This window comes from Bos grunniens, chromosome 23 (assembly GCF_055505025.1).
Source record: "Bos grunniens cultivar Pamir isolate PY7600 chromosome 23, Bosgru_T2T1.0, whole genome shotgun sequence".
Classification (NCBI taxonomy): Eukaryota; Metazoa; Chordata; class Mammalia; order Artiodactyla; family Bovidae; genus Bos; species Bos grunniens.
Genome location: NC_141187.1, coordinates 38,268,780 through 38,289,621, shown reverse-complemented (window position 1 = coordinate 38,289,621; position 20,842 = coordinate 38,268,780). Strand labels below are relative to the sequence as shown.

The 20,842-nt window shown below is 40.2% G+C and overlaps 2 long non-coding RNA genes across 5 annotated transcripts in view; one reads left to right on the top strand and one right to left on the bottom strand.

Annotated features, from left to right (window-relative positions):
* LOC147347658 (uncharacterized) overlaps positions 1 to 9,910 on the bottom strand; it is a 30,723-nt gene extending 20,813 nt beyond the window's left edge. The window contains exon 1 of the long non-coding RNA XR_015152422.1: positions 6,841 to 9,910. This is a non-coding gene — a long non-coding RNA (uncharacterized LOC147347658). The remainder of the gene's footprint in view (positions 1 to 6,840) is intronic.
* Positions 1 to 10,048, top strand: part of LOC147347657 (uncharacterized) — a 131,490-nt gene extending 121,442 nt beyond the window's left edge. Inside the window, exons 4-7 of one of the 4 annotated variants that reach the window (XR_015152411.1) lie at positions 3,457 to 3,658; positions 6,797 to 6,906; positions 7,272 to 7,328; positions 9,793 to 10,048. This is a non-coding gene — a long non-coding RNA (uncharacterized LOC147347657). The remainder of the gene's footprint in view (positions 1 to 3,456; positions 3,659 to 6,796; positions 6,907 to 7,271; positions 7,329 to 9,792) is intronic. The other 3 variants (XR_015152416.1, XR_015152412.1, XR_015152417.1) reach the window with 3 other exon arrangements.
* Positions 10,049 to 20,842: the final 10,794 nt, after the last annotated feature.

The following is a 20,842-nucleotide window of genomic DNA, read 5'->3' as shown; positions in this document are numbered from 1 at the left end:
CTTACCTTGGACAAGGGGTATCTCCTCACCACCGCCCTTCCTTCCAAAATGTTACTATAGTTAATTTAAATGGTCAATTTTGCTTTAAATAAATTTTAAAAAATAAGAAAGCCAGGTTTTTAAAAATGTATCCACATATTTACTAAGAGCGTTATTGATTTCTCTTTGTATAATTAAAGTTCCATCTGTTATCATTTCTCTTCAGTCTGAAGAATGTCCTTTAGCATTTCTTGAGGTGAGGATCTGCTAGTAATGCATTTTCTCAGCTTTCTTTTATCCAGAAATTTATTTAAACCTCATTTATTGAAGGATATTTTCACTGGCTGTAGAATTCTAGGTTGACAGTTTTCTCTCTGTGTTTTATACATATCCATATCATTCAATTGTTTTCTGACTTTTGTTGTTTTCTGTGAGTAATAGTCATTCATAATTCTTATCTTTGTTCCTTGATGTACAATATCTCTTTCTTTTCCTCTAAATGCTTTACAGTTTATCTTTGATTTTTACCACTTGGACTATGATATGCCTACTTATGATTTTCTTCATGTCTTCCATCAATTTTGGAAAATTCTCATCTACTAATGCTTACTTTTTTCCCTCTCCTCTCTCCTCTCCTTCTTCATCTCCACTTACACTATGCTAGATCACTTTGTATTGTCCCTCAGGCCACTGAGGTTTTATTTGTTTTTATTTCCAACATTTTTTTCTTCATGTTTAGCAATTTGGAAAACTTCTGTTGAGCCATCTTCAGGGTCACTGATGCCTTTTTTACAGTATCCAATTTGCTATTAAGTTTATTCAAGGGATCTTTATTTCAGATTTTGTATTTTTCAGTTTAATATCCATTGGCTCCTTTTTATTGTTTATATTTATTGACTAAGATTCCCCATCTCTTACATCACATTTATTCATGCTTTATTTCATATCCTTAAGGATATTTATAATAGGTGTTTTAAAATCCTCATGTGCTAAACCTAACATCTGGGTCATTTCAAGGTCTGTTTCTATTTTTTATCCCTTGATTCTTTGCAGATTTAATAATATTTTATTGCATGCTATATATTGTAAATGATACATTGTAGGGAGAATTTGTTGTAGGGAGATGTTGTCTCCCTTTAAAGGGTGATGAGTTTTGTTTTGGTAGTGGTTACATAATTTGTATTGATGAATCTTGATCTAGTCAGACTTTGTTTTAGAATGTCTTAGAATGGTCAGTTACTATTTTTGCCCTAACTCCTGTGGAATGGCTTTTATTCTAAGATATAAATTTTACTAAGAAATGGCTTTATAAGAGTCTCAATTGAATATCTTATGTTTTCATTGAGGATGTTCACTCCAGCTGGGCTGCAATCCCAAAGTCTCCAAACTCTGGGTGATCACTAATACCTCTTCAGCTCTCAGCCTCCAGCAGCAGAATTCAGAGTCAGACTTTGTACATGTCCTTCTCAGTTCTTGGCCCAGGATCTGAGGGATTCTCCACCCAGTTTTCTCAGGCTCCAGCTCTGTATAACTTCCCTTTCTCTGGCCATGCCCCCACACATTCTAGCTGCCTTCAAAACACCTTCTGATAATAGTGGTAATATGGATAACTCTATCTTGTTTCTGATTTTAACAGAACTGTCTTTAGTATTTCATTGCTAGTTTCCAATAAGTGCTCTTATAATTTTTCCTTTATTTTACTTAGAGGTTTCACCATGAATTATATCAATTACTCTTTTACCATATATTGGTATAGTCCTATAATTTCCCCTGAATTTTTTTTGTTATATTAACACTTTATTTTTTTAAATTTTATTTTATTTTTAAACTTTACATAATTGTATCCCCCTGAATTTATTAATGAAATAAATTATGTTGATAAAATTTCTAATTCACATTCTTAGATTTCTATAATAGATCCATCATTTATACACTGATAGGTATGTTTTTCAATTTTTCAAGCCCTTAACATTTCAATTAATAAACCAGAATAATAAGTTTTAAAACATAGTGTGCTTTACCAAGAAAAGGAAAAGCACTAAGTTTCAGTCATTTTGTCTTAACTAAACATACCAAGGCAAGTAAATATAGTTAAAAGAAGTTTGTACTTCATCTCTCTACTTATGTTTACTAAGACAGTTCCATTCAGCTTTATAGAAGTATAATTGATGACAATTGCACATTAAAGGCCAAGTTGATATTGTGAAGTGAAAATAATTTAGATTCCTGGATCTACCTCTTATGAAGCAAGTGACCTTGTTTAAGTTACGTACCCACTCAGAGCTTCAGTTACCATCTCTGTAAGGTCCGGGTAAACCACACCTATCCTGCCAGGTTAATGGTAGCATCAAATGTGATGATGGATGGGGGTATGTTTTATAAGCTATAAGTTATTGTTGGTGGCTATTTTCTTTTTCTTCAAAATTTCTCTATTCTATTTCTTTTAAAAATTAAGACTAGTATTTTTTAAAGCAGTTTAAGGTCCACAGCAAATTTGAGAGGAAAGTTTACAGAGCTATCCCATATATACTTCCTGCCCCTACACGTGCACAGCCTCCCTCTTTATCTGCATCTCCCACCAGAGTGAGGCACTTGTTACAGTGATTCACTTCCATTGCTACATCATGATCCTCCACAGTGCTTGTTTACATTAGGGTTCACTCTTGGTGCTGAGCATTCTATGGGTTTAAACAAAAGTATAATGACATGTCTCCACCGTTACAGTATCATGCAGGGTATTTTCACTGCTCTAAAACTCCTCTGTACTCCGTTCAACTCTCTCTCTCTCTCTCCAAACCTCTGATAACCACACTGCTGTTTTGTTTTGTTTTGTTTTGTTTTGATCTCTGTCGTTTTGCCATGGCTGTTCTTTGTTACCTGTGGTCCCCAAGGACTGCACAGTTGACACAGGACATTCCTTGTTAAGGAAAGGACTGTGGGGAGACTCTCTTTTGACCCTTGTTATCACCTGTCCGCCACTGGGTTCGCTATCCTGGCGGTGGGGCAGGACCCCCTGTTGTTTTTTGGACAGGCAAAGAAGGGAAGAAGAAATCCACTCTCATTCCTTGCAAAAGAGGGAAAAAAGGAAAAGGGAAGAGGAAATTCATTTGTCTCTGAGGGGAAAAGGAGGGAAGAAACGTACAAGAAATACACTTCTGTAGGCTGGGAGTCTACCAGAAGCAGAATTTTTACCCTGCCTCCAGTATCCCTGTGAGAACTAGGTCTTAGTTTTTCTTTAAGAAACGGTGGGGAATGATTTTAACACTCCAGTTCAACTACCTTAACATTTAAACAGATTTTTAGAGGCAGGTTTGGAACCTGCCTAACCACCTAAAGAATCCTGGGAGATTTTTTATTTGTTTGATTGTTCTTTTTGTGGGTTTTTTTTAATGCATTATATATTAAACAATCATACAAAAAACATAAAACCTTGTAAAGCTGTTTTGTAACTTACCTCACCTTTCTGTTTCTACCCAGATGCTTCATATACACTTCATCAGCTAAAGCTCAAAATGCCTAAGCACACGACAGCGAGCAATGCTTATGAAGGGTCCTATTGAATGGCTGAAGAAAGGTGATCAGACGTCAGAATTTATAGCAGAGAAAGCAGCTGTTCTGTTTTGGAAAGCCATGGAATTGCTTTGGGGTGGTCTTCAAGGAGCAGTCAACAAACCTTCAGGTGAATGTCAGATACTCAGGGCTGCCTGACCCCAGGCAATAAGAATAATGGAGAGTTGTGGACAATTTCAGAATTGAGAGTGTCTTAAAAGTAAGACTATTCTTGGCAAAGTAGCCAAAGTTTTACACATATAGAAACATATTAAACAAATGTGCACAGATGCCCTTCAACTTGTCACTCTGGGCAGTAAAACCATTAAGTGGCAATATTAGGCCTTAAGTACATTCACTTGAACTAGTTTAACTTATGTTTCAGATAATGAATCAAGTAAGTTCTTAGACTTTCACTCTTCTTATTTTTCTTTCTTCTGAATTTAAATCCTAGTTCACTCCTAGGTTTCAGTATTCTGGGAGATCTGATTTGTATAAAATAGATGTAAAGATAAGCCCTCCTTATTTATAACCAGACCACAGAATGGTCAGTGGTGAGAGAAATATCCCCCTGGTTCAGCTCTGTAATCCTGAAGACAGCTAAAGGAGAAGTTGGTTGGTAGGCAGGTATCTGTTGATGGCATGATGCACTTAGATCTGCTTTCCATGGGTAATGTTCTGTTTGGTTGGTAGCCTGGTTTGTTGTTTTTCAGGAAAAATACTGCAGATATATACATATACTTCCATGCTGCTGTCCTGGTTTCCACAATCCAGGATCTAAGCTTGCCCTCTGTTTCATTTGTGTCCCTTTAGAGACTCAAAATTGATATATGAAGTGGAATTAGCTTGGGTTGATGCAAAGAAAGGTCAGGGACTTTTCAAAAACAGTGATGGAAAAAGGATTAAATAAACCAGACAAACCAAGAGGGCAGGAGAAAAGAAAAAAAAAAAGGGAAGAACCAAAAATGATGATTAATGTTGATGATGCTGGTTTAATTGAGAAATATAAAGGCTGCAAAACATTGTGAAATCAAATTAATGACCTGGAAAATAAACTCAGACTAAGAAATGTCGGATTGGAGAATAATCTTGATGGGGTAGAAGAAACAATGACAGTTTTTCCCCCATAGAACATTGCAAAACTGCTTTGGGTGAATAATTTTTAATTCCTTCCACAAGATGTATCTTAATTTCACTAAAGTTTGATGCAATCTGTATTTTATATGTGAAATGAGAAATTCTTACAGCGAAAAGACAAATATCTTAACTTGCTTTGGCCTCTGATGACTTTCTGTTTCTGTAGAGAAGCTGACAGTTACTGGCTTTGATTGTTTTTGATTATATAGGATGAAAATCAAAGTTGTTAACAGTCCTAAACATTATGAGTCAAATGCTTATCTGGCTACCTCCAATGATCATACTTAAAACGCATACTCCTTCGAACTATTATCTTGATAAGTATCTTTTCAAGGTTGTGCTGAATCAAAAGAATTTTTGAATAGTAAAGAGGAAAGTATTTTAGAGAGGATGAGAGCAGCAAAGTACTTTCTTTGTTCCTGATCCTAACTTGAGATTCCCAGAATCAGTCCTAGAGTCACAGTGGGTAAATGGCCTTTTTATTTATGGGATGTGGTATGATGCATCATTATTACACAAATAGTAGATAACAGTTGTTGAACATCTATTCTATGTCTGCATCTATGCCAGACATGGTTCTAAGTGCTTTATATATGTAAATTCAGCTGGGTTGCACTATCATCCATGTACGATTGGTATCCTCATTTTAAAGATGAGAAGAGCGAGCTGCAGAGTTAAATCATGGCCCCAGGTCACACAGCTATTACAAAAGAGGCTGGACTCATATCCAAGTTATTCTGGCTCCAGAATCCATTCTTTCAACCACAATACTGTGGTTCTGAGATATTTAAAGACACTGGGATTTTAAAAATAATCTATTTCTGGCAGTCAGTATAAAAATATATTCATGTATCCCAGGAATAGTTTTGTTAGCAAAAGGAAATCTTTCTCCCTCTCTTTTTTTTTCTTTGTTACTCATTCATTTTAAGTCAGTTTAAATACAAAACAAGTCAGAGTTTTCTGCACTGCCAAAAAGAGTACAGTAAGGTGTGGAGCACACAACAGAAACGCATGCTTAAAGGGACTTTGTTTTATCTTCCTGGCCTGAAAGGGATCATATTTTCCTTTTTTAAAAAAATATGGAGCTAAAGTTTAAAAGAAACTGATTTTTTGTTTTAATTAATTTTATTTCCTTTGACATAATGGCCAGTTTATTTATTTGACCGAACCACGAGGCATGTGGGATCTTAGTTCCCTGACCAAGGATGGAACCCATGCCTCCTGCAGTGGCGGCATGGAGTCTTAGCCACTGAACCACCAGGGAAGTCCCCATAATGGCCTGTTGATATTACACAACAGCAGTGATTTTTAAAAAAAAAAATGCTTCAATTCAGAGCAGAGAAGAAGGACCATGTTTTGAACCATGGAATGAGAAGGTGTGAGTAACTCCTGGCTTACCAGGAGCAGAGATAAACGCAGAAGAAGGGAATGAGTTGGTTACTACATCCCTCACTGCAGTAGGAAGCACAGTGTCTCTCAACATGATGGATATCTCAACACCAGAGCTGGAAAGAGGATTTGTTGGTTTTTTTTTCCACCCAAAGGATAATTTTACACAGTCTCTCAAGATGGTTGAGGTGGCTGTAATCTGGCCAAAGTTTCTTGAAGGCTGGAGAGTACACGTACAGCAAAATAGAGAAGAGAGACTGGAAGCAGCGTGGGAGAGATGAGCCCCACTTGCCACCCATCCACTACTACACCCACCGCTTTTTCTTCCTGCTCTGCAGGGCTCAGTGTTTGCCACCAAAGTGGAAGAAAGGGTCTTTGTGAGCCTGGGGGCTCAAACAGGTGAGAGGAAATGCACCTGAAGAAAGAGTGGTAAGAGTTTAGAAAAAAATGTTAAAAGCTGTGGAATTCCGTCAAAACTCAACAGGATGGAATTCCATCAAAACCATACATCTCAGATGCCATTGCTGAGAGTCAAAGACTAAGCTTAGATCTCTACTTTTTACATTATAATTAGGAAAAAGTATATAGCCTCTTTCTTGTTTACAGAGCTTTCTGGCTACAGAAAAAAAAAATTTCTCAAGGTTTTGTATGCAGAAGGATGACTTAAATAGCTTTAAGAGTTATTTCTTTTGCAAAGAGTATGTGTCCTTGCAATTTTAGTAATTTATTTGTGGTATCATAGGTTAAGCCCACATTTGATGAGAATGCTGATGGATGAAGACATACCTGTATTGCGATTTTTGCAGTGGACCATGATTCTAGATTTTATGCTTGAAGACGCGGACAAAGCAGGTACTAGGTCTCTTGGCAGATATTTTTATCTGTAATTGGGACACTTGCAGTTGCTTCTCAGTGGTGAGGATCAATGCATTGGTGGTGTTGAATCATGTCGCTTGACTTGACAACCTGTGAGTAGAGATTTGAGTGCTGCAGCAAGCAAGGTATTGTATCACTTCTGATTTTATAAATTGTGGAATTGTGAATAGCAGCTCTGACGGCAGATTGCACGTGAAGACTCTCAAAGGCATTTTACTTCATGCTTTCTAAGATGGTAAAATCATGATAAACTTTATGCAGATCCCCCCAAAAAAGGGTAGAGTTTGGGTGAGATTTCATATGAGATACAAGAGTTTGGATGACCTTTTTTTTCAATATAGCCAATTTTACAACTGATGAAGAGTTAAAATTCTACTGAAGATTTATCTTCTTACAGGGTAAGTTTTATTTATATTTTCCAAAATTATGTGCTTTATGATTTTGTCATAATGTCCATTCATTAAAATATAGAAAATTAGAAGTAAATATGTCTGAAAGAGTCACGTACTTTAACCAGTTCCACAAGCAGTGAGAGTAGAAACTGAGTTAGGAACACAGGAAGTCTGATTTCTGAGCCAGTGCTTTCTCTGTGGCATCACAGTTTATCATTTAGCTAATTTAATATTCTACTTTTTGTTTTGACTTAACATTGTGCCAAAAGTGTATTTGAAGTAAATCTTTCTTAGGGGGAGATAGATCATTCTGCCAAGTACCCCACCAGTGTTTTTGAACAGGTAAAAAAAAATCTTATGTCAGTGTTCAGGGTAAAGATCAAAATGCTGGAAGGTTCACACTGTGGTGTCTGGATCCTGCTGGAAACACAGGGTATTATACAAAGGCTATTGCATCCCTCCTCACCCCTGGTTGGGGTTTTGCAGGGTCAGTAAGAAGAGGCGATGACCACATCTATCTTTATTTCTAGAAGTCAGAGAACAGCTTGGTAAATTTTATCTGAGAAGAAGATAGAATTTTAAAAATATTTAAGTAGGTATGTATGCCAGGTCTTAGTTGCAACACTCAGGATCTTTGATCTTCACTGTGGTGTCCGTGATCTTTTTAGTTGAAGGATGTGGGATCTTTAGTTGTAGCACGTGACTCTAGTTCCCCGACTAGGAATCGAACCCACACCCCCTGCATTGGGAGTTTGAAGTGTTAGCCACTGAACCACCAGGGAGGTCTCAGGAAGGAGATAGATTTTTGTTTTAATATTTGTTTATTTGGCTGCATCAGGTCTTAGTTATAGCAAGCAGACTCTACTTTGCATCATGCGGACTCTTTCATTGCGGCATACGGACTCTCTAGCTGTGGCACAGGCTCAGGAGTTGTGGTATGTGGGCTTAGTTGCCACATGCAACGTGGGATCTTAGTTCCCCAACCACAGATCGAACCCACGTCCCCTGCATTGCAAGGTGGATTTTTAACCACTGGATCACCAGGGAAATCCCGGGAAGGAGGTAGAATTTTTAAGAGAAATATCTAAACCATAAGAGAAAGAAATGGAAATTTGTTTCCTAGGAATTACTGAAAAAAGAAAGGAGAAAAATCTCCCCTAGCTCACATGGTTAAAGTGTGTCTTTGCATGCCAATGAATGTATAGGGGTGTCAATTAGTTGTTTCTAAGCTTTAGATCTGTAAGGAATGGAGAGAAGTCAAAAAGCAAAGCAAAGGATAAAGAGTAATTCAGTATAATACTCTCAAAAAGCTGTAGCTGAGTAATACTAGCACCCAGCTTATTGCAGGACGTGGGTTTTCCGATGACAGGGTTGGGAACCCTCCATTCCTCCTGGGGGCCCCTTGCATCTCCTGGAGGCCTTCCCCCACTGCCACTCTGCTCCCTCCTAGGCAGCTGTTGGCTGTTCCTTCATCTGCTGTTTTCTGGGCTCCCATTTTCCTCCAGGACATCACTGCACTCCATCATACACATGCTCCTTGTCATGGATGCGTCTCCTATGTAGATGTACTCTATAGTTGGTGAAGTACCAGACTCATCTTACAGTTTGTAAATTATGCTTGGATTCAGGCGCAACCTCTCTACCAAAGCTGTGCAGCTAAGAGCTGCAGCTCATATCACATGCCCTGAGTAACACCCAACCCCCCTGCCCCTGCCCATCACTTGCCAGCAAGATTTGTTTTCTCTGCAGAAAAACATGCATTGCCCCACGCTGGCAGTCACTTGTTTTAGCACTGGCTAATCACCAATACTGTTTGTGTTAAGTGAGATTCATAGATGCTGATTGCATTTATTGCATAAATTACTTCATTATTAAAATCAGGTCATTTGAGCCTCCAAACCATTAACATGAAGGTTATTAACATAATTTCATAAGCTAATAAATCAAGCACAGGAAAAGAATTAAAGGGTTCTTAGTGATAAGTGTTTCTTCAGAGATTAAGGAACACAATTTTCTTATGCATATATTAACATTGTATGAGTGGGTTCTCACAAGAGCAGTTTTTTTCTCTCTGCATACATGACTCACAGTCCATCTTCTTCATACTCGGCCTCTCTGAAACTCATTTTCAAAATTAAGGTTTTTTTTTTCCCCCTTTTCAAATAACTATAAAGCAATTTTCAGCTGAACCCATTAGCCTTCTGTGATATGCACTGCCTATAAAAATTCTTATCTTTTCACACTTCTTACACTGCGAAAGCTTTGGGATGGAGGGAAGGCAAGGTGGAAATGGAAGGAAAAATACCTTGGATTGGTCTTAGATAATGCCATTTTCATTCCAGGTGAATTTCAAATATAGTCCTAGTCTTAAGAGGTCCTAGTGAAGTTCTAATTATCTCTCTAATTACAACACATACTGAGGTTAAGTGTTCTTATCAAATGGTGCATTAAAAATGGGTTTTATTCCCAGGCTGGATCTAATAGGCTCTGATGCTGGCCTGAACACAGAGAGACTGCTTCCCTCGTTCATTTCGCTCACCAGATTGTGAAAGACTCTGCGGGTCAGAGCCATCATTATCCAGGGCAATGACGTTGCCTAGAAACGAAGAGAAGTTCCAATGTAAATCTGACTATAACAACTTTATCCTGTGTGCAATTTGTGTAATGTTTTTAGCAAATAGCAACTGATGGATCATAATTGAAATACGTAGACTGTTGTTAGCAAGCGTTACGTGTGATTATACAGGTGAACTGGGGAGATGGGTGGGACCAATGATTCTTTCTAAGAACAAGGGTAGTGAATCACACTATATCTTTCCCTCTGTATCTTCCGTGACTATGAATATTCCCCTGAATAAAGCACAAACTCCACCCAGACCTATTCCTTCCCCTCTCCTTAAAACCTTTCAACAGCATCTCATTGCTCTTTGGTTTAAAAAAAAAAAAAGAATTTCTCAGCATGGCCCACAAGCCTCGTGTGGTCTGGAAGTGGAAGTGGAAGTGGAAGTGAAGTTGCTCAGTCGTGTCTGACTCTTTGTGACCCCATGGACTGTAGCCTACCAGGCCCCTCCATCCATGGGATTCTCCAGGCAAGAATACTGCAGTGGGTTACCATTTCCTTCTCCAGGGGATCTTCCTACCCAGGGATCGAACCCAGGTCTCCCTCATTGCAGGCAGACGCTTTAACCTCTGAGCCACCAGGGAAGCCAAAGTCACGTGGTCTAGACTGTCCTTATTGGTCCAACCTCGTTTCATAGCTGGCTTTGCGATTCTGCTTCCTTCAGTTCTTTATAAGCACTTTTTCTCTGCCCATCACAGGGCCTTTGCACTGGTTTCCCTACCTTATTATAATATTTTCTGCTCTCTGAACCCATTGATTTCTATTGATTCTTCAGATCTCAGCTCAAGAACCACCTCATCCAGGAAGGCTTCCTTGACTTTTATTATTAGGTCAAATCTTTTCTGGTTCTGATAATACCATGAGTTGCTCAATTAGATGTTAGCACAATTGCCATTTTAAGTTTTCTAGTGTGTATTTTTCTTACTATGAACATGCTTACATGGTGAAAAAAATCAACATAAAAAAGATGTATATTTAGCTATCTAGCTTTGATTCTTGTTCTCATTTACCCCACAACCTCTCCTTTGAGAGACAAATATTTTTCTTTATTAGTTTCTTATCTATCTTTCCAATATTCCTTTTTTGCAAGAACACATACAAATACATATCTTGTTTCTCCCCCATTTAACACAAAAGATAAGACACTTTATGGGAAGGGAATAATGTTGAAAGGGAGGGAAGTATATAGAGGCTATAATAGACAGGAACAGAAGAGACAATTTTTTTGTTTGGTTCGACTTTCAAATTTTTATTTTATATTGGAGTATAGCCAATTAACAATGCTAGGATAGCTTCGGGTGGACAGCAAAGGGACTCGGTCATATATATACATGTGTCCATTCTCCCCAACACTTCCCTTCCATCCAGGCTGCCACATAACACTGAGCAGAGTTCCCTGTAGTATATAGTAGGTCCTTGTTGGTTATCCATTTTAAATATAGTAGTGTGTACATGACCATCCCAAACTCCCTATTCTGAAGAGACTATTTCTTATAGATCCTGTGAGGATGGAAAAGTATACATTTCTGCCCTCAAGGAGGTTATACTCTGGTAGAGAGCTATGCACATTCCTTCAAAGAAAAATGTGCAGTATGACAGAGCCTGTGTCTGTGATGACTTTTTTTTAAAAAGTCTTTTTTGAATTTGTTGCAATATTGCTTCTGTTTTATATTTTGGTTTTTCGGCTGCGAGGCATATGGGATCTTAGCGCCCCAACTGGGGGTTGAATCCGAACCCCCTGCACTGGAAAGCATTCTCTTAACCCACTGGACCACCAGGGCAGTCCCTCTGATGACTTTCTGTTGATGTGCTTCTAGACCCTGCCCTCCAGGCTTCTTTTACATGAAAGAGAAGTAAGACCTTTGTCCTGTGCGGGTCTTCACAGTTTGTTGTTGTTGTTCAGTCACTAAGTCATGTCTGACTCTCTGTGACCCCATGAACTATATAGCACACCAGGTTTCCCTGTCCTTCAGTATGTCCCTGGGTTTGTTCAAACTCATGTCCATTGACTCAGTGATGCCATCAAACCATCGCATCCTCTGTCATCCCCTTCTCCTCCTGCCCTCAATCTTTCCCAGCATCAGGGTCTTTTCCAGTGAGTCATCTCTTTGCATCAAGTGACCGAAGTACTGGAGCTTCAGCATCAGTCCTTCCAATGAATATTCAAGGTTGATTTCCTTTAGGATTGACTCTTTTGGTCTCTTGGGAATCCAGGGGATTCTCCAGAATCCTCTCCAGTACCACAGTTCAAAAGCATCAGTTCCTCAGTGCTCAGCCTTCTTTATGGTCCAACTCTCACATTCGTACCTTATTTAGGGTTCTGTTATTCACAGCCAGACCTAATCCTAACTGAACAGACTCATAGAAAAGACCTGGAGAATTATTAACAGCCTTTAAACAAGACCCACATGCTGTGTCTGGATAATAATAATTTTTTAAAAAATATTTACAAGGGAGAGGAAGATCAAAATTGTATGTCAAAGGGCATGTTCCCTTTATATGCCCATAATGCAGTTCAGTGCTCAGCGATCAGTGCAAAGAAATAGAGGAAAACAACAGAATGGGAAAGACTAGAGATCTCTTCAAGAAAATTAGAGATACCAAGGGAACATTTCATGCAAAGATGGGCTCGAAAAAGGACAGAGATGGTATGGACCTAACAGAAGCAGAAGATAAGAAGAGGTGGCAAGAATACACAGAAGAACTGTACAAAAAAGAGCTTCACAACCAAGATAATCGTGATGGTGTGATCACTCACATAGAGCCAGACATCCTGGAATGTGAAGTCAAGTGGGCCTTAGAAAGCATCACTACGAACAAAGCTAGTGGAGGTGATGGAATTCCAGTTGAGCTATTCCAAATCCTGAAAGATGATGCTGTGAAAGTGCTGCATGCAATAAGCCAGCAAATTTGGAAAACTCAGCAGTGGCCACAGGACTGGAAAAGGTCAGTTTTCATTCCAATCCCAAAGAAAGGCAATGCCAAAGAATGCTCAAACTACCACACAATTGCACTCATCTCACATGCTAGTAAAGTGATACTCAAAATTCTCCAAGCCAGGCTTCAGCAATACGTGAACCATGAATTTCCAGATGTTCAAGCTGGTTTTAGAAAAGGCAGAGGAACCAGAAATCAAATTGCCAACATCTGCTGGAACATCAAAAAAGCAAGAGAGTTCCAGAAAAACATCTATTTCTGCTTTATTGACTATGCCAAAGCCTTTGACTCTGTGGATCACAATAAACTGTGGAAACTTCTGAAAGAGATGGGAATACCAGACCACCTGACCTGCCTCTTGAGAAACCTATATGCAGGTCAGGAAGCAAGAGTTAGAACTGGACATGGAACAACAGACTGGTTCCAAATAGGAAAAGGAGTACGTCAAGGCTGTATATTGTCACCCTGCTTATTTAACTTATATGCAGAGTACATCATGAGAAACACTGGGCTGGAAGAAGCACAAACTGGAATCAAGTTTGCCAGGAGAAATATCAATAACCTCAGATACGCAGATGACACCACCCTTATGGCAGAAAGTGAAGAGGAACTCAAAAGCCTCTTGATGAAAGTGAAAGGAGAGTGGAAAAGTTGGCTTAAAGCTCAACATTCAGAAAACTAAGATCATGGCATCCGGTCCCATCACTTCATGGGAAATAGATGGGGAAACAGTGGAAACAGTGGCTGACTTAATTTTTGGGGGCTCCAAAATCACTGCAGATGGTGATTGCAGCCATCAAATTAAAAGACGCTTACTCCTTGGAAGGAAAGTTATGACCAACCTAGATAGCATATTCAAAAGCAGAGACATTACTTTGCCACCAAAGGTCCGTCTAGTCAAGGCTATGGTTTTTCCAGTGGTCATATATGGATGTGAGAGTTGGACTGTGATGAAAGCTGAGTGCCAAAGAATTGATGCTTTTGAACTGTGGTGTTGGAGAAGACTCTTGAGAGTCCTTTGGACTGCAAGGAGATCCAACCAGTCCATTCTAAAGGGGATCAGTCCTGGGTGTTCTTTGGAAGGAATGATGCTAAAGCTGAAACTCCAGTACTTTGGCCACCTCATGAGAAGAGTTGACTATTCGAAAAGACTCTGCTGCTGGGAGGGATTGGGGGCAGGAGGAAAAGGGGACGACAGAAGATGAGATGGCTGGATGGCATCACTGACTTGATGGACGTGAGTTTGATTAAAGTCCGGGAGTTTGTGATGGACAGGAGGCCTGGCGTGCTACAATTCATGGGGTTGCAAAGAGTCGGACACAACTGAGCGACTGAACTGAATGCAGTTCAAAGATTCTGGAAGGGTAGAAAGTCCCAGGGAACTAAGCTATCAGCAAAAGGAAGCCCACAAAGTGTTAAGGAAGCTGGGATGTGACACACACTGGCATCTTGGGCTCTCAGAAGCTGGGCTCGAAACGTGGAGATGTAGACTTTGGTGGCATGGTGTGTCTCAACCATGGAACTGACTTTGGTTTATGGTTCCTGATATATTAAAGTCACTTTATGTTAATAGTGATGATATCTCTCCTTATTTAAGCCACTCTTGGGAATTTGAAAGGAGATAGCCAAAAAAACTCCAGGCCGGCATGCTTCCACAGAACAAACTACCCGAGGAGTTTCCTGCTGAAAATGCAGTGACCTGGGTGTTGCATACAGTAGACAAACTGAGCTCCGGGAAGGAGGGTGACTCCCTAGACCACCCAGCCCGTTAGTGAGGCTTTGAACTCTCCTCCCTTGAGGCTCCTAGGCCCGTTCACTCTCCTCAGCACTGGCTTATCTAGAAATTTAATCCACTCTCCTTCAGGAAAAGTGGTTGTGCCCTGGGAAGGCGGCTGGGGCAGAGGAGAACATTCATCTTAGCCATAAAGTCACGGGCAATCAAACACTGAGCTTTCATCTACCACCCATAAAAGAGAAGTTCAGCTTTCAAAATGTCTGCAGAAAAGGTTCTTTCAAGTTGTGCCTTTCCGACTGTAAGAAATGAGTCCTGCATATGAGTCCTGCTTGAGATGGTGCCTGATGAGACACTTGGTGTGGGGTTGAGAGATGCAGGGCAAGGCAGTATTCTCCTGTCTTCCCTGTGGAGTTAGAGATCTCCAGGTCCCAAGAATTGACAGTGGACCAGTCACAGGTACGGTTACAAAGTTGTACTTGAGATCATGAAATCATACATAAAGCAAATGTTTTCTCTAATGCTCGATAATAATTTCCCAGTGCACAGAGCCCTTCAAACAACAATATTGCTGTTTGTTTTTTTTTTAACCCAAAACCCAATATACTGTTTCTTTCTACTAAATCTTTCAGCATATTCCTTACTCATTGCAAATTTCTACCACCCATCTGTGTACAAAGGTGCTAAATCTGAGTTGGATATAACAAATCCTCATATAATGGGAGTCGTGCTTTTTTCAAAGGCTTTCTTCCCCGTCGCTTCAGGAATGTAGCTATCTCCGAATCTCGGGTTTTTAACACTGAAAGAAACCTCTTAGTTCAATATATAAAAGAATCCAATCCCTTCGTTTATAAATGAGAAATACTGAGGCCCAAAGAGAAGAAAGATTGTGCCCAAGGTCACGGAGCCAGTTGGAGTTTTAATAAGTATCTCTTCAATTGCTTTCCTGTCTTTGCAGAACAGATTAAAAGGACATAGCTTTTCTTCTCCTTCTGTTTTCTTAGCCACCCAGCATTCCAGTTGAGGTCTCGTGTTTGGAATCAGAAATATAGGACAACAAAGTACTACAATATACAATTCATCAAATATATATATACACACATATATATATATATTCTTTTTTTTTTTTACTCAGAACAAAATGTATCATAACAATTCATTCTTTCTCACCTTTGTCATCAGCCTTCTATGCATGAGATGAATGGGCTGTTCTCTGCACCGAGGTGCGTTGTGGAGATGTCATGCATTAACAGCTAATTAGGAGCATTTCAGAGCAGAAGCTGGCCTGCTAGCACAGCTGAGATTCTGTGTCATGGTGCTGTTGGACGCAGCTGCAGCTCATGGGTGTCCACAAAGAGCGCCCAGCACAGTGGAGACAATTAGCCCAGGGTTAGAAGAAGGCTTCTGAGAGCAGCCAGGGTGCTTGCTTGGAGCCTGCCAAGTAGCTGTGTCGGCTGTTGGTCTGAGCAAACTGCTAGATGCCCAAAGGCCCCTGGTAACCCACCGTGAGCTCCCAACACCTCTTCAGATATTCACAGGGAACAAACTGCAGGCATCCAGAAGGGGCAGCAGATACTTGTGAAAAGGGCCGTAGTGCTAAGAGGAGGAGACAGAGATCATCGGCACCACCTGCCTCTAAGTGGGTGATGTTTCTGTCTGACTCACCTTCACTGTCGAAACATCAACAGCCGTTGGCCAAGCTTTCAGTCCCCAGACAGAAGTAAAACAATTAATCACACAGCATGCTTTGGGGAAGGAGGAGAGAGCGTGACATATTAGGATACCATCACTAGAGGTGATAAAATTCACACCTTCTATACATGATTTATCTGATTTACTATGGACAGTATCACTAGTATGTATCAAAGTTCTACTTGATGCATTCCAGGGAATTCAGTATTTTGCCTTCATTGAAATTGATGAGGGTGTAGTAGTTTTCACTTCTCATTTCAGACATTTAGAATGAGAAGGGCCTTGCTTTTCTAGCTTCAACTCCAGAAAAACAAATAGTGGATTCCTCAGTATTTATTCAGCAACAACTCAGTATTCATGGGCCTGTGCTCCAAGATGTTGGGATTAAAGCTGGACCCACCTGATTCTTGGAGTACTTTATAAGCATCACGTAAGTCATATAAATATTGAGCACCTGTTCTGGACCAGGCAAAGAAGAAGACTGTTTAGACATTACTATTTTGAGATGGCTACTAGTGAAGGACAAGGAAGCCTGGTGTGCTACAGTCCATGGTGTTGCAAAGAGTCAGACGTAACTGAACAACTGAACAAGAACTGGGTAATTGGGGCTTCCAAGGTGGCTTGGTGGTAAAGAATCTGACTGCCAGTGCAGGAGATGCAAGAGATTCAGATTCAATCCCTGTGTTGGGAAGATTCCCTGGAGAAGGAAATGGCAACCCACTCTAGTATTCTGCCTGGGAAATCCCATGGACAGAGGAGCATGGTGGGTTATGGTGCATGGGGGCCACAGAGAGCCAGACATGACTGAGCACACACAAATACACTCTTGGTAATTGCCACCTTCACTTCCTTTCTTTTTCCTTCACAGGGAATTCAAAAACTTCTGAACACTTTCACTAGTGTTTAGTGAAAACTAATAGAAACTGATTGTCATGCACAGCACAAAGAATGTAATTGGTTTCACAATTACTTAATTCTCCCCAAAAACAAACCATAGGGACTTCTAGCTAAACATAGCAGATAAAACAAACAAACATGATTATATCTCCATTCCCACTCAAAGCCTCAGTAGGATGACAGTACGAGAATGGAAAACATATGTCAGTGAGGGCCATGGGGACAAAAGAGGAAATGACATTATTTTGAAACCCAGAGATGGATGGGCAATAACTAACTTACTAGACAGGAGAAAGCTGAATGGCAAGAGCCTCTAAGAAGCAAAGCCAAAAATCAGATTTGATGGAGCCACGGAGGCCTGGAGAGTCTCAGCAGCAGACACACCAGCTGCCCCCAAAGGGGTGTGTGCAAGACTGATGCCAGAAGGAGTGACTACAAATCTGTTTAAGGAATAGCTGGACCTAGATTCCCTATGGTTTCTTGCACTGCCAGCCACTGTCTCCTCCCTACCCAGGACAAATCTGGAGGTTTATTCTCAAGAGAGGCTAAGAGAGAACATTCTGGATAGAGGAACACTGGACCCAGCTGAGGGCCTTTGTGACATATGGAAACCAGGGATGCTAAGAGGGGCATCTGCACACAAAGAGTGGCATCAGCAGCACCATTTTAAAAAAAATCGGGGTACAGTTGCTCTACAGTGTTCTTAGTTTCTGCTGTACAACATGAATCAGCTATACACATATCTGTATCTCCTCCCTCTTGAGCCTCCCTCGCTGCGCCCCCCGCCCCCACATCCCACCCTTCTAGGCCATCACCAAGCACTGAGCTGAGCTCCCTGTGCTGTACAGCAGCTTCCCACCTGTGCTACACATGGTGGTGTCTATATCTCAATGCTACTCTCCCAATTCACCCCACCCTCCCCTTCCCCAACGTGTCCACACATCCATTCTCCACATCTGTGTCTCCATTGCCTTGTAAATAGGTTCATCAGTACCATTTTTCTAGATTCCACATACTACACGCGTTGATATACAATATTTGTTTTTCTCTTTCTAACTTACTTCACTCTGTATTGACAGATTCTAGGTCTGTCCATGTCTCTACAAAAGACCCAATCTCATTCCTTTTCATGGCTGAGTAATATTCCATTGTACATATGCACCATTTCTTCTTTATCCATTTATCTGTTGACAGGACATTGAGGTCGTTTCCATGTCTTGGCTGTTGTAAATAGCAGCACCATTTCACCCTTGTTACCAGAAAGCTGGCAGCCAGGCTGCACATGCACTGGCAGGAGAAAGGAGGCTTGGGGTAAACTGATCAGCCCCAAAGAAAGTATGTACAGATACGAGGTAACTGGCAAGCAGTGCCATGTTCAGTCCTAATCCCTGAGACCTGTGACTGTGTGAGGTTACGTGGCAAAGGGTAATTTGGGTGGCAGATGGAATTAGAGTTGCTAATCAGCTGACCACAAGAAGGAGAGGGTCCTGGGTTATTCAGGTGGACCCACGGTCATCACCAAGGTCTTTAAAAGTGGAAGAGAGAAGCAAAAGAGGTCAGACTGATGTCATGTAAAAAAGACTTGACCCACTGTTATTGGCTTTGAAGACGGAAGGAGAGGACTAAAGGTCAAGGAATAGGAGTGGCTTCTAGAACCCAGAAAAGGGAAGGAAATGGATTGTTCCCTGGAGGCTCAGAAAGCAGTGCAGCCGTGCCAACAACCTGAAGCGAGACCATATTAGACATCTGACCTCCAGAACTGGAAGACAGTAAACGTGTGCTGCTTCAGCTGCCAAGTTTGTGGTAATTCGTTACTGTGGCAATAGAAAACTAGATATGAAGAGTGGGGGGAACCCAGCAAAATCCCCATCACCCTCCAGTGAATCTCATTCGTTGCAAATCCCATACATATACTTTCATTCCTCAGACAGGAACTTTTGAGGACTTCTGCCATTGACTTTTTAGGACTTCTCTTGAAAATGGACAGCAAAAGAGTTAACAGATATTTGAAAGAAATATCTAACATGAAAGGTGAAGTCAAAAATTATCTACCTAAAGAAACTAAAGACCTATATATAGAAAACTATAAAACACTGGTGAAAGAAATCAAAGAGGAAACTAATAGATGGAGAAATATATCATGTTCATGGATTGGAAGAATCAATATAGTGAAAATGAGTATACTACGCAAAGAAATTTATAGATTCAATGCAATCCATATCAAGCTACCAACAGTATTCTTCACAGAGCTAGAACAAATAATTTCACAATTTGTATGGAAATACAAAAAACCTCGAATAGCCAAAGCAATCTTGAGAAAGAAGAATGGAACTGGAGGAATCAACCTGCCTGACTTCAGGCTCTACTACAAAGCCACAGTCATCAAGACAGTATGTTACTGGCACAAAGACAGAAATATACATCAATGGAACAAAATAGAAAGCCCAGAGATAAATCCACGTACCTATGGACACCTTCTCTTTGACAAAGGAGGCAAGAATATACAATGGATTAAAGACAATCTCTTGAAGAAGTGGTGCTGGGAAAACTGGTCAACCACTTGTAAAAGAATGAAACTAGAACATTTTCTAACACCATACACAAAAATAAACTCAAAATGGATTAAAGATCTAAATGTAAGACCAGAAACTATAAAACTCCTAGAGGAGAACAAAGGCAAAACACTCTCCAATATACATCACAGCAGGATCCTCTATGACCCACCTCCCAGAATATTGGAAATAAAAGCAAAAATAAACAAATGGGACCTAATTAAACTTAAAAGCTTCTGCACAACAAAGGAAACTATAAGCAAGGTGGAAAGACAGCCTTCAGAATGGGAGAAAATAATAGCAAATGAAGCAACTGACAAACAACTAATCTCAAAAATATACAAGCAACTCCTACAGCTCAATTCCAGAAAAATAAATGACCCAGTCAAAAAATGGGCCAAAGAACTAAATAGACATTTCTCCAAAGAAGACATACAGATGGCTAACAAACACATGAAAAGATGCTCAACATTGCTCATTATCAGAGAAATGCAAATCAAAACCACTATGAGGTACCATTTCACACCAGTCAGAATGGCTGTGATCCAAAAGTCTACAAGCAATAAATGCTGGAGAGGGTATGGAGAAAAGGGAACCCTCTCACACTGTTGGTGGGAATGCAAACTAGTACAGCCACTATGGAGAACAGTGTGGAGATTCCTTAAAAAACTGGAAATAGAACTGCCTTATGACCCAGCAATCCCACTGCTGGGCATACACACTGAGGAAACCAGAATTGAAAGAGACACGTGTACCCCAATGTTCATTGCAGCACTGTTTATAATAGCCAGACATGGAAGCAACCTAGATGTCCATCAGCAGATGAATGGATAAGCAAGCTGTGGTACATATACACAATGGAGTATTACTCAGCCATTAAAAAGAATACATTTGAATCAGTTCTAATGAGGTGGATGAAACTGGAGCCTATTATACAGAGTGAAGTAAGCCAGAAAGAAAAACACCAATACAGTATACTAACGCATATATATGGAATTTAGAAAGACGGTAACAATAACCCTGTATACGAGACAGCGATGTATAGAACAGCCTTTTGGACTCTGTGGGACAGGGAGAGGGTGGGATGATT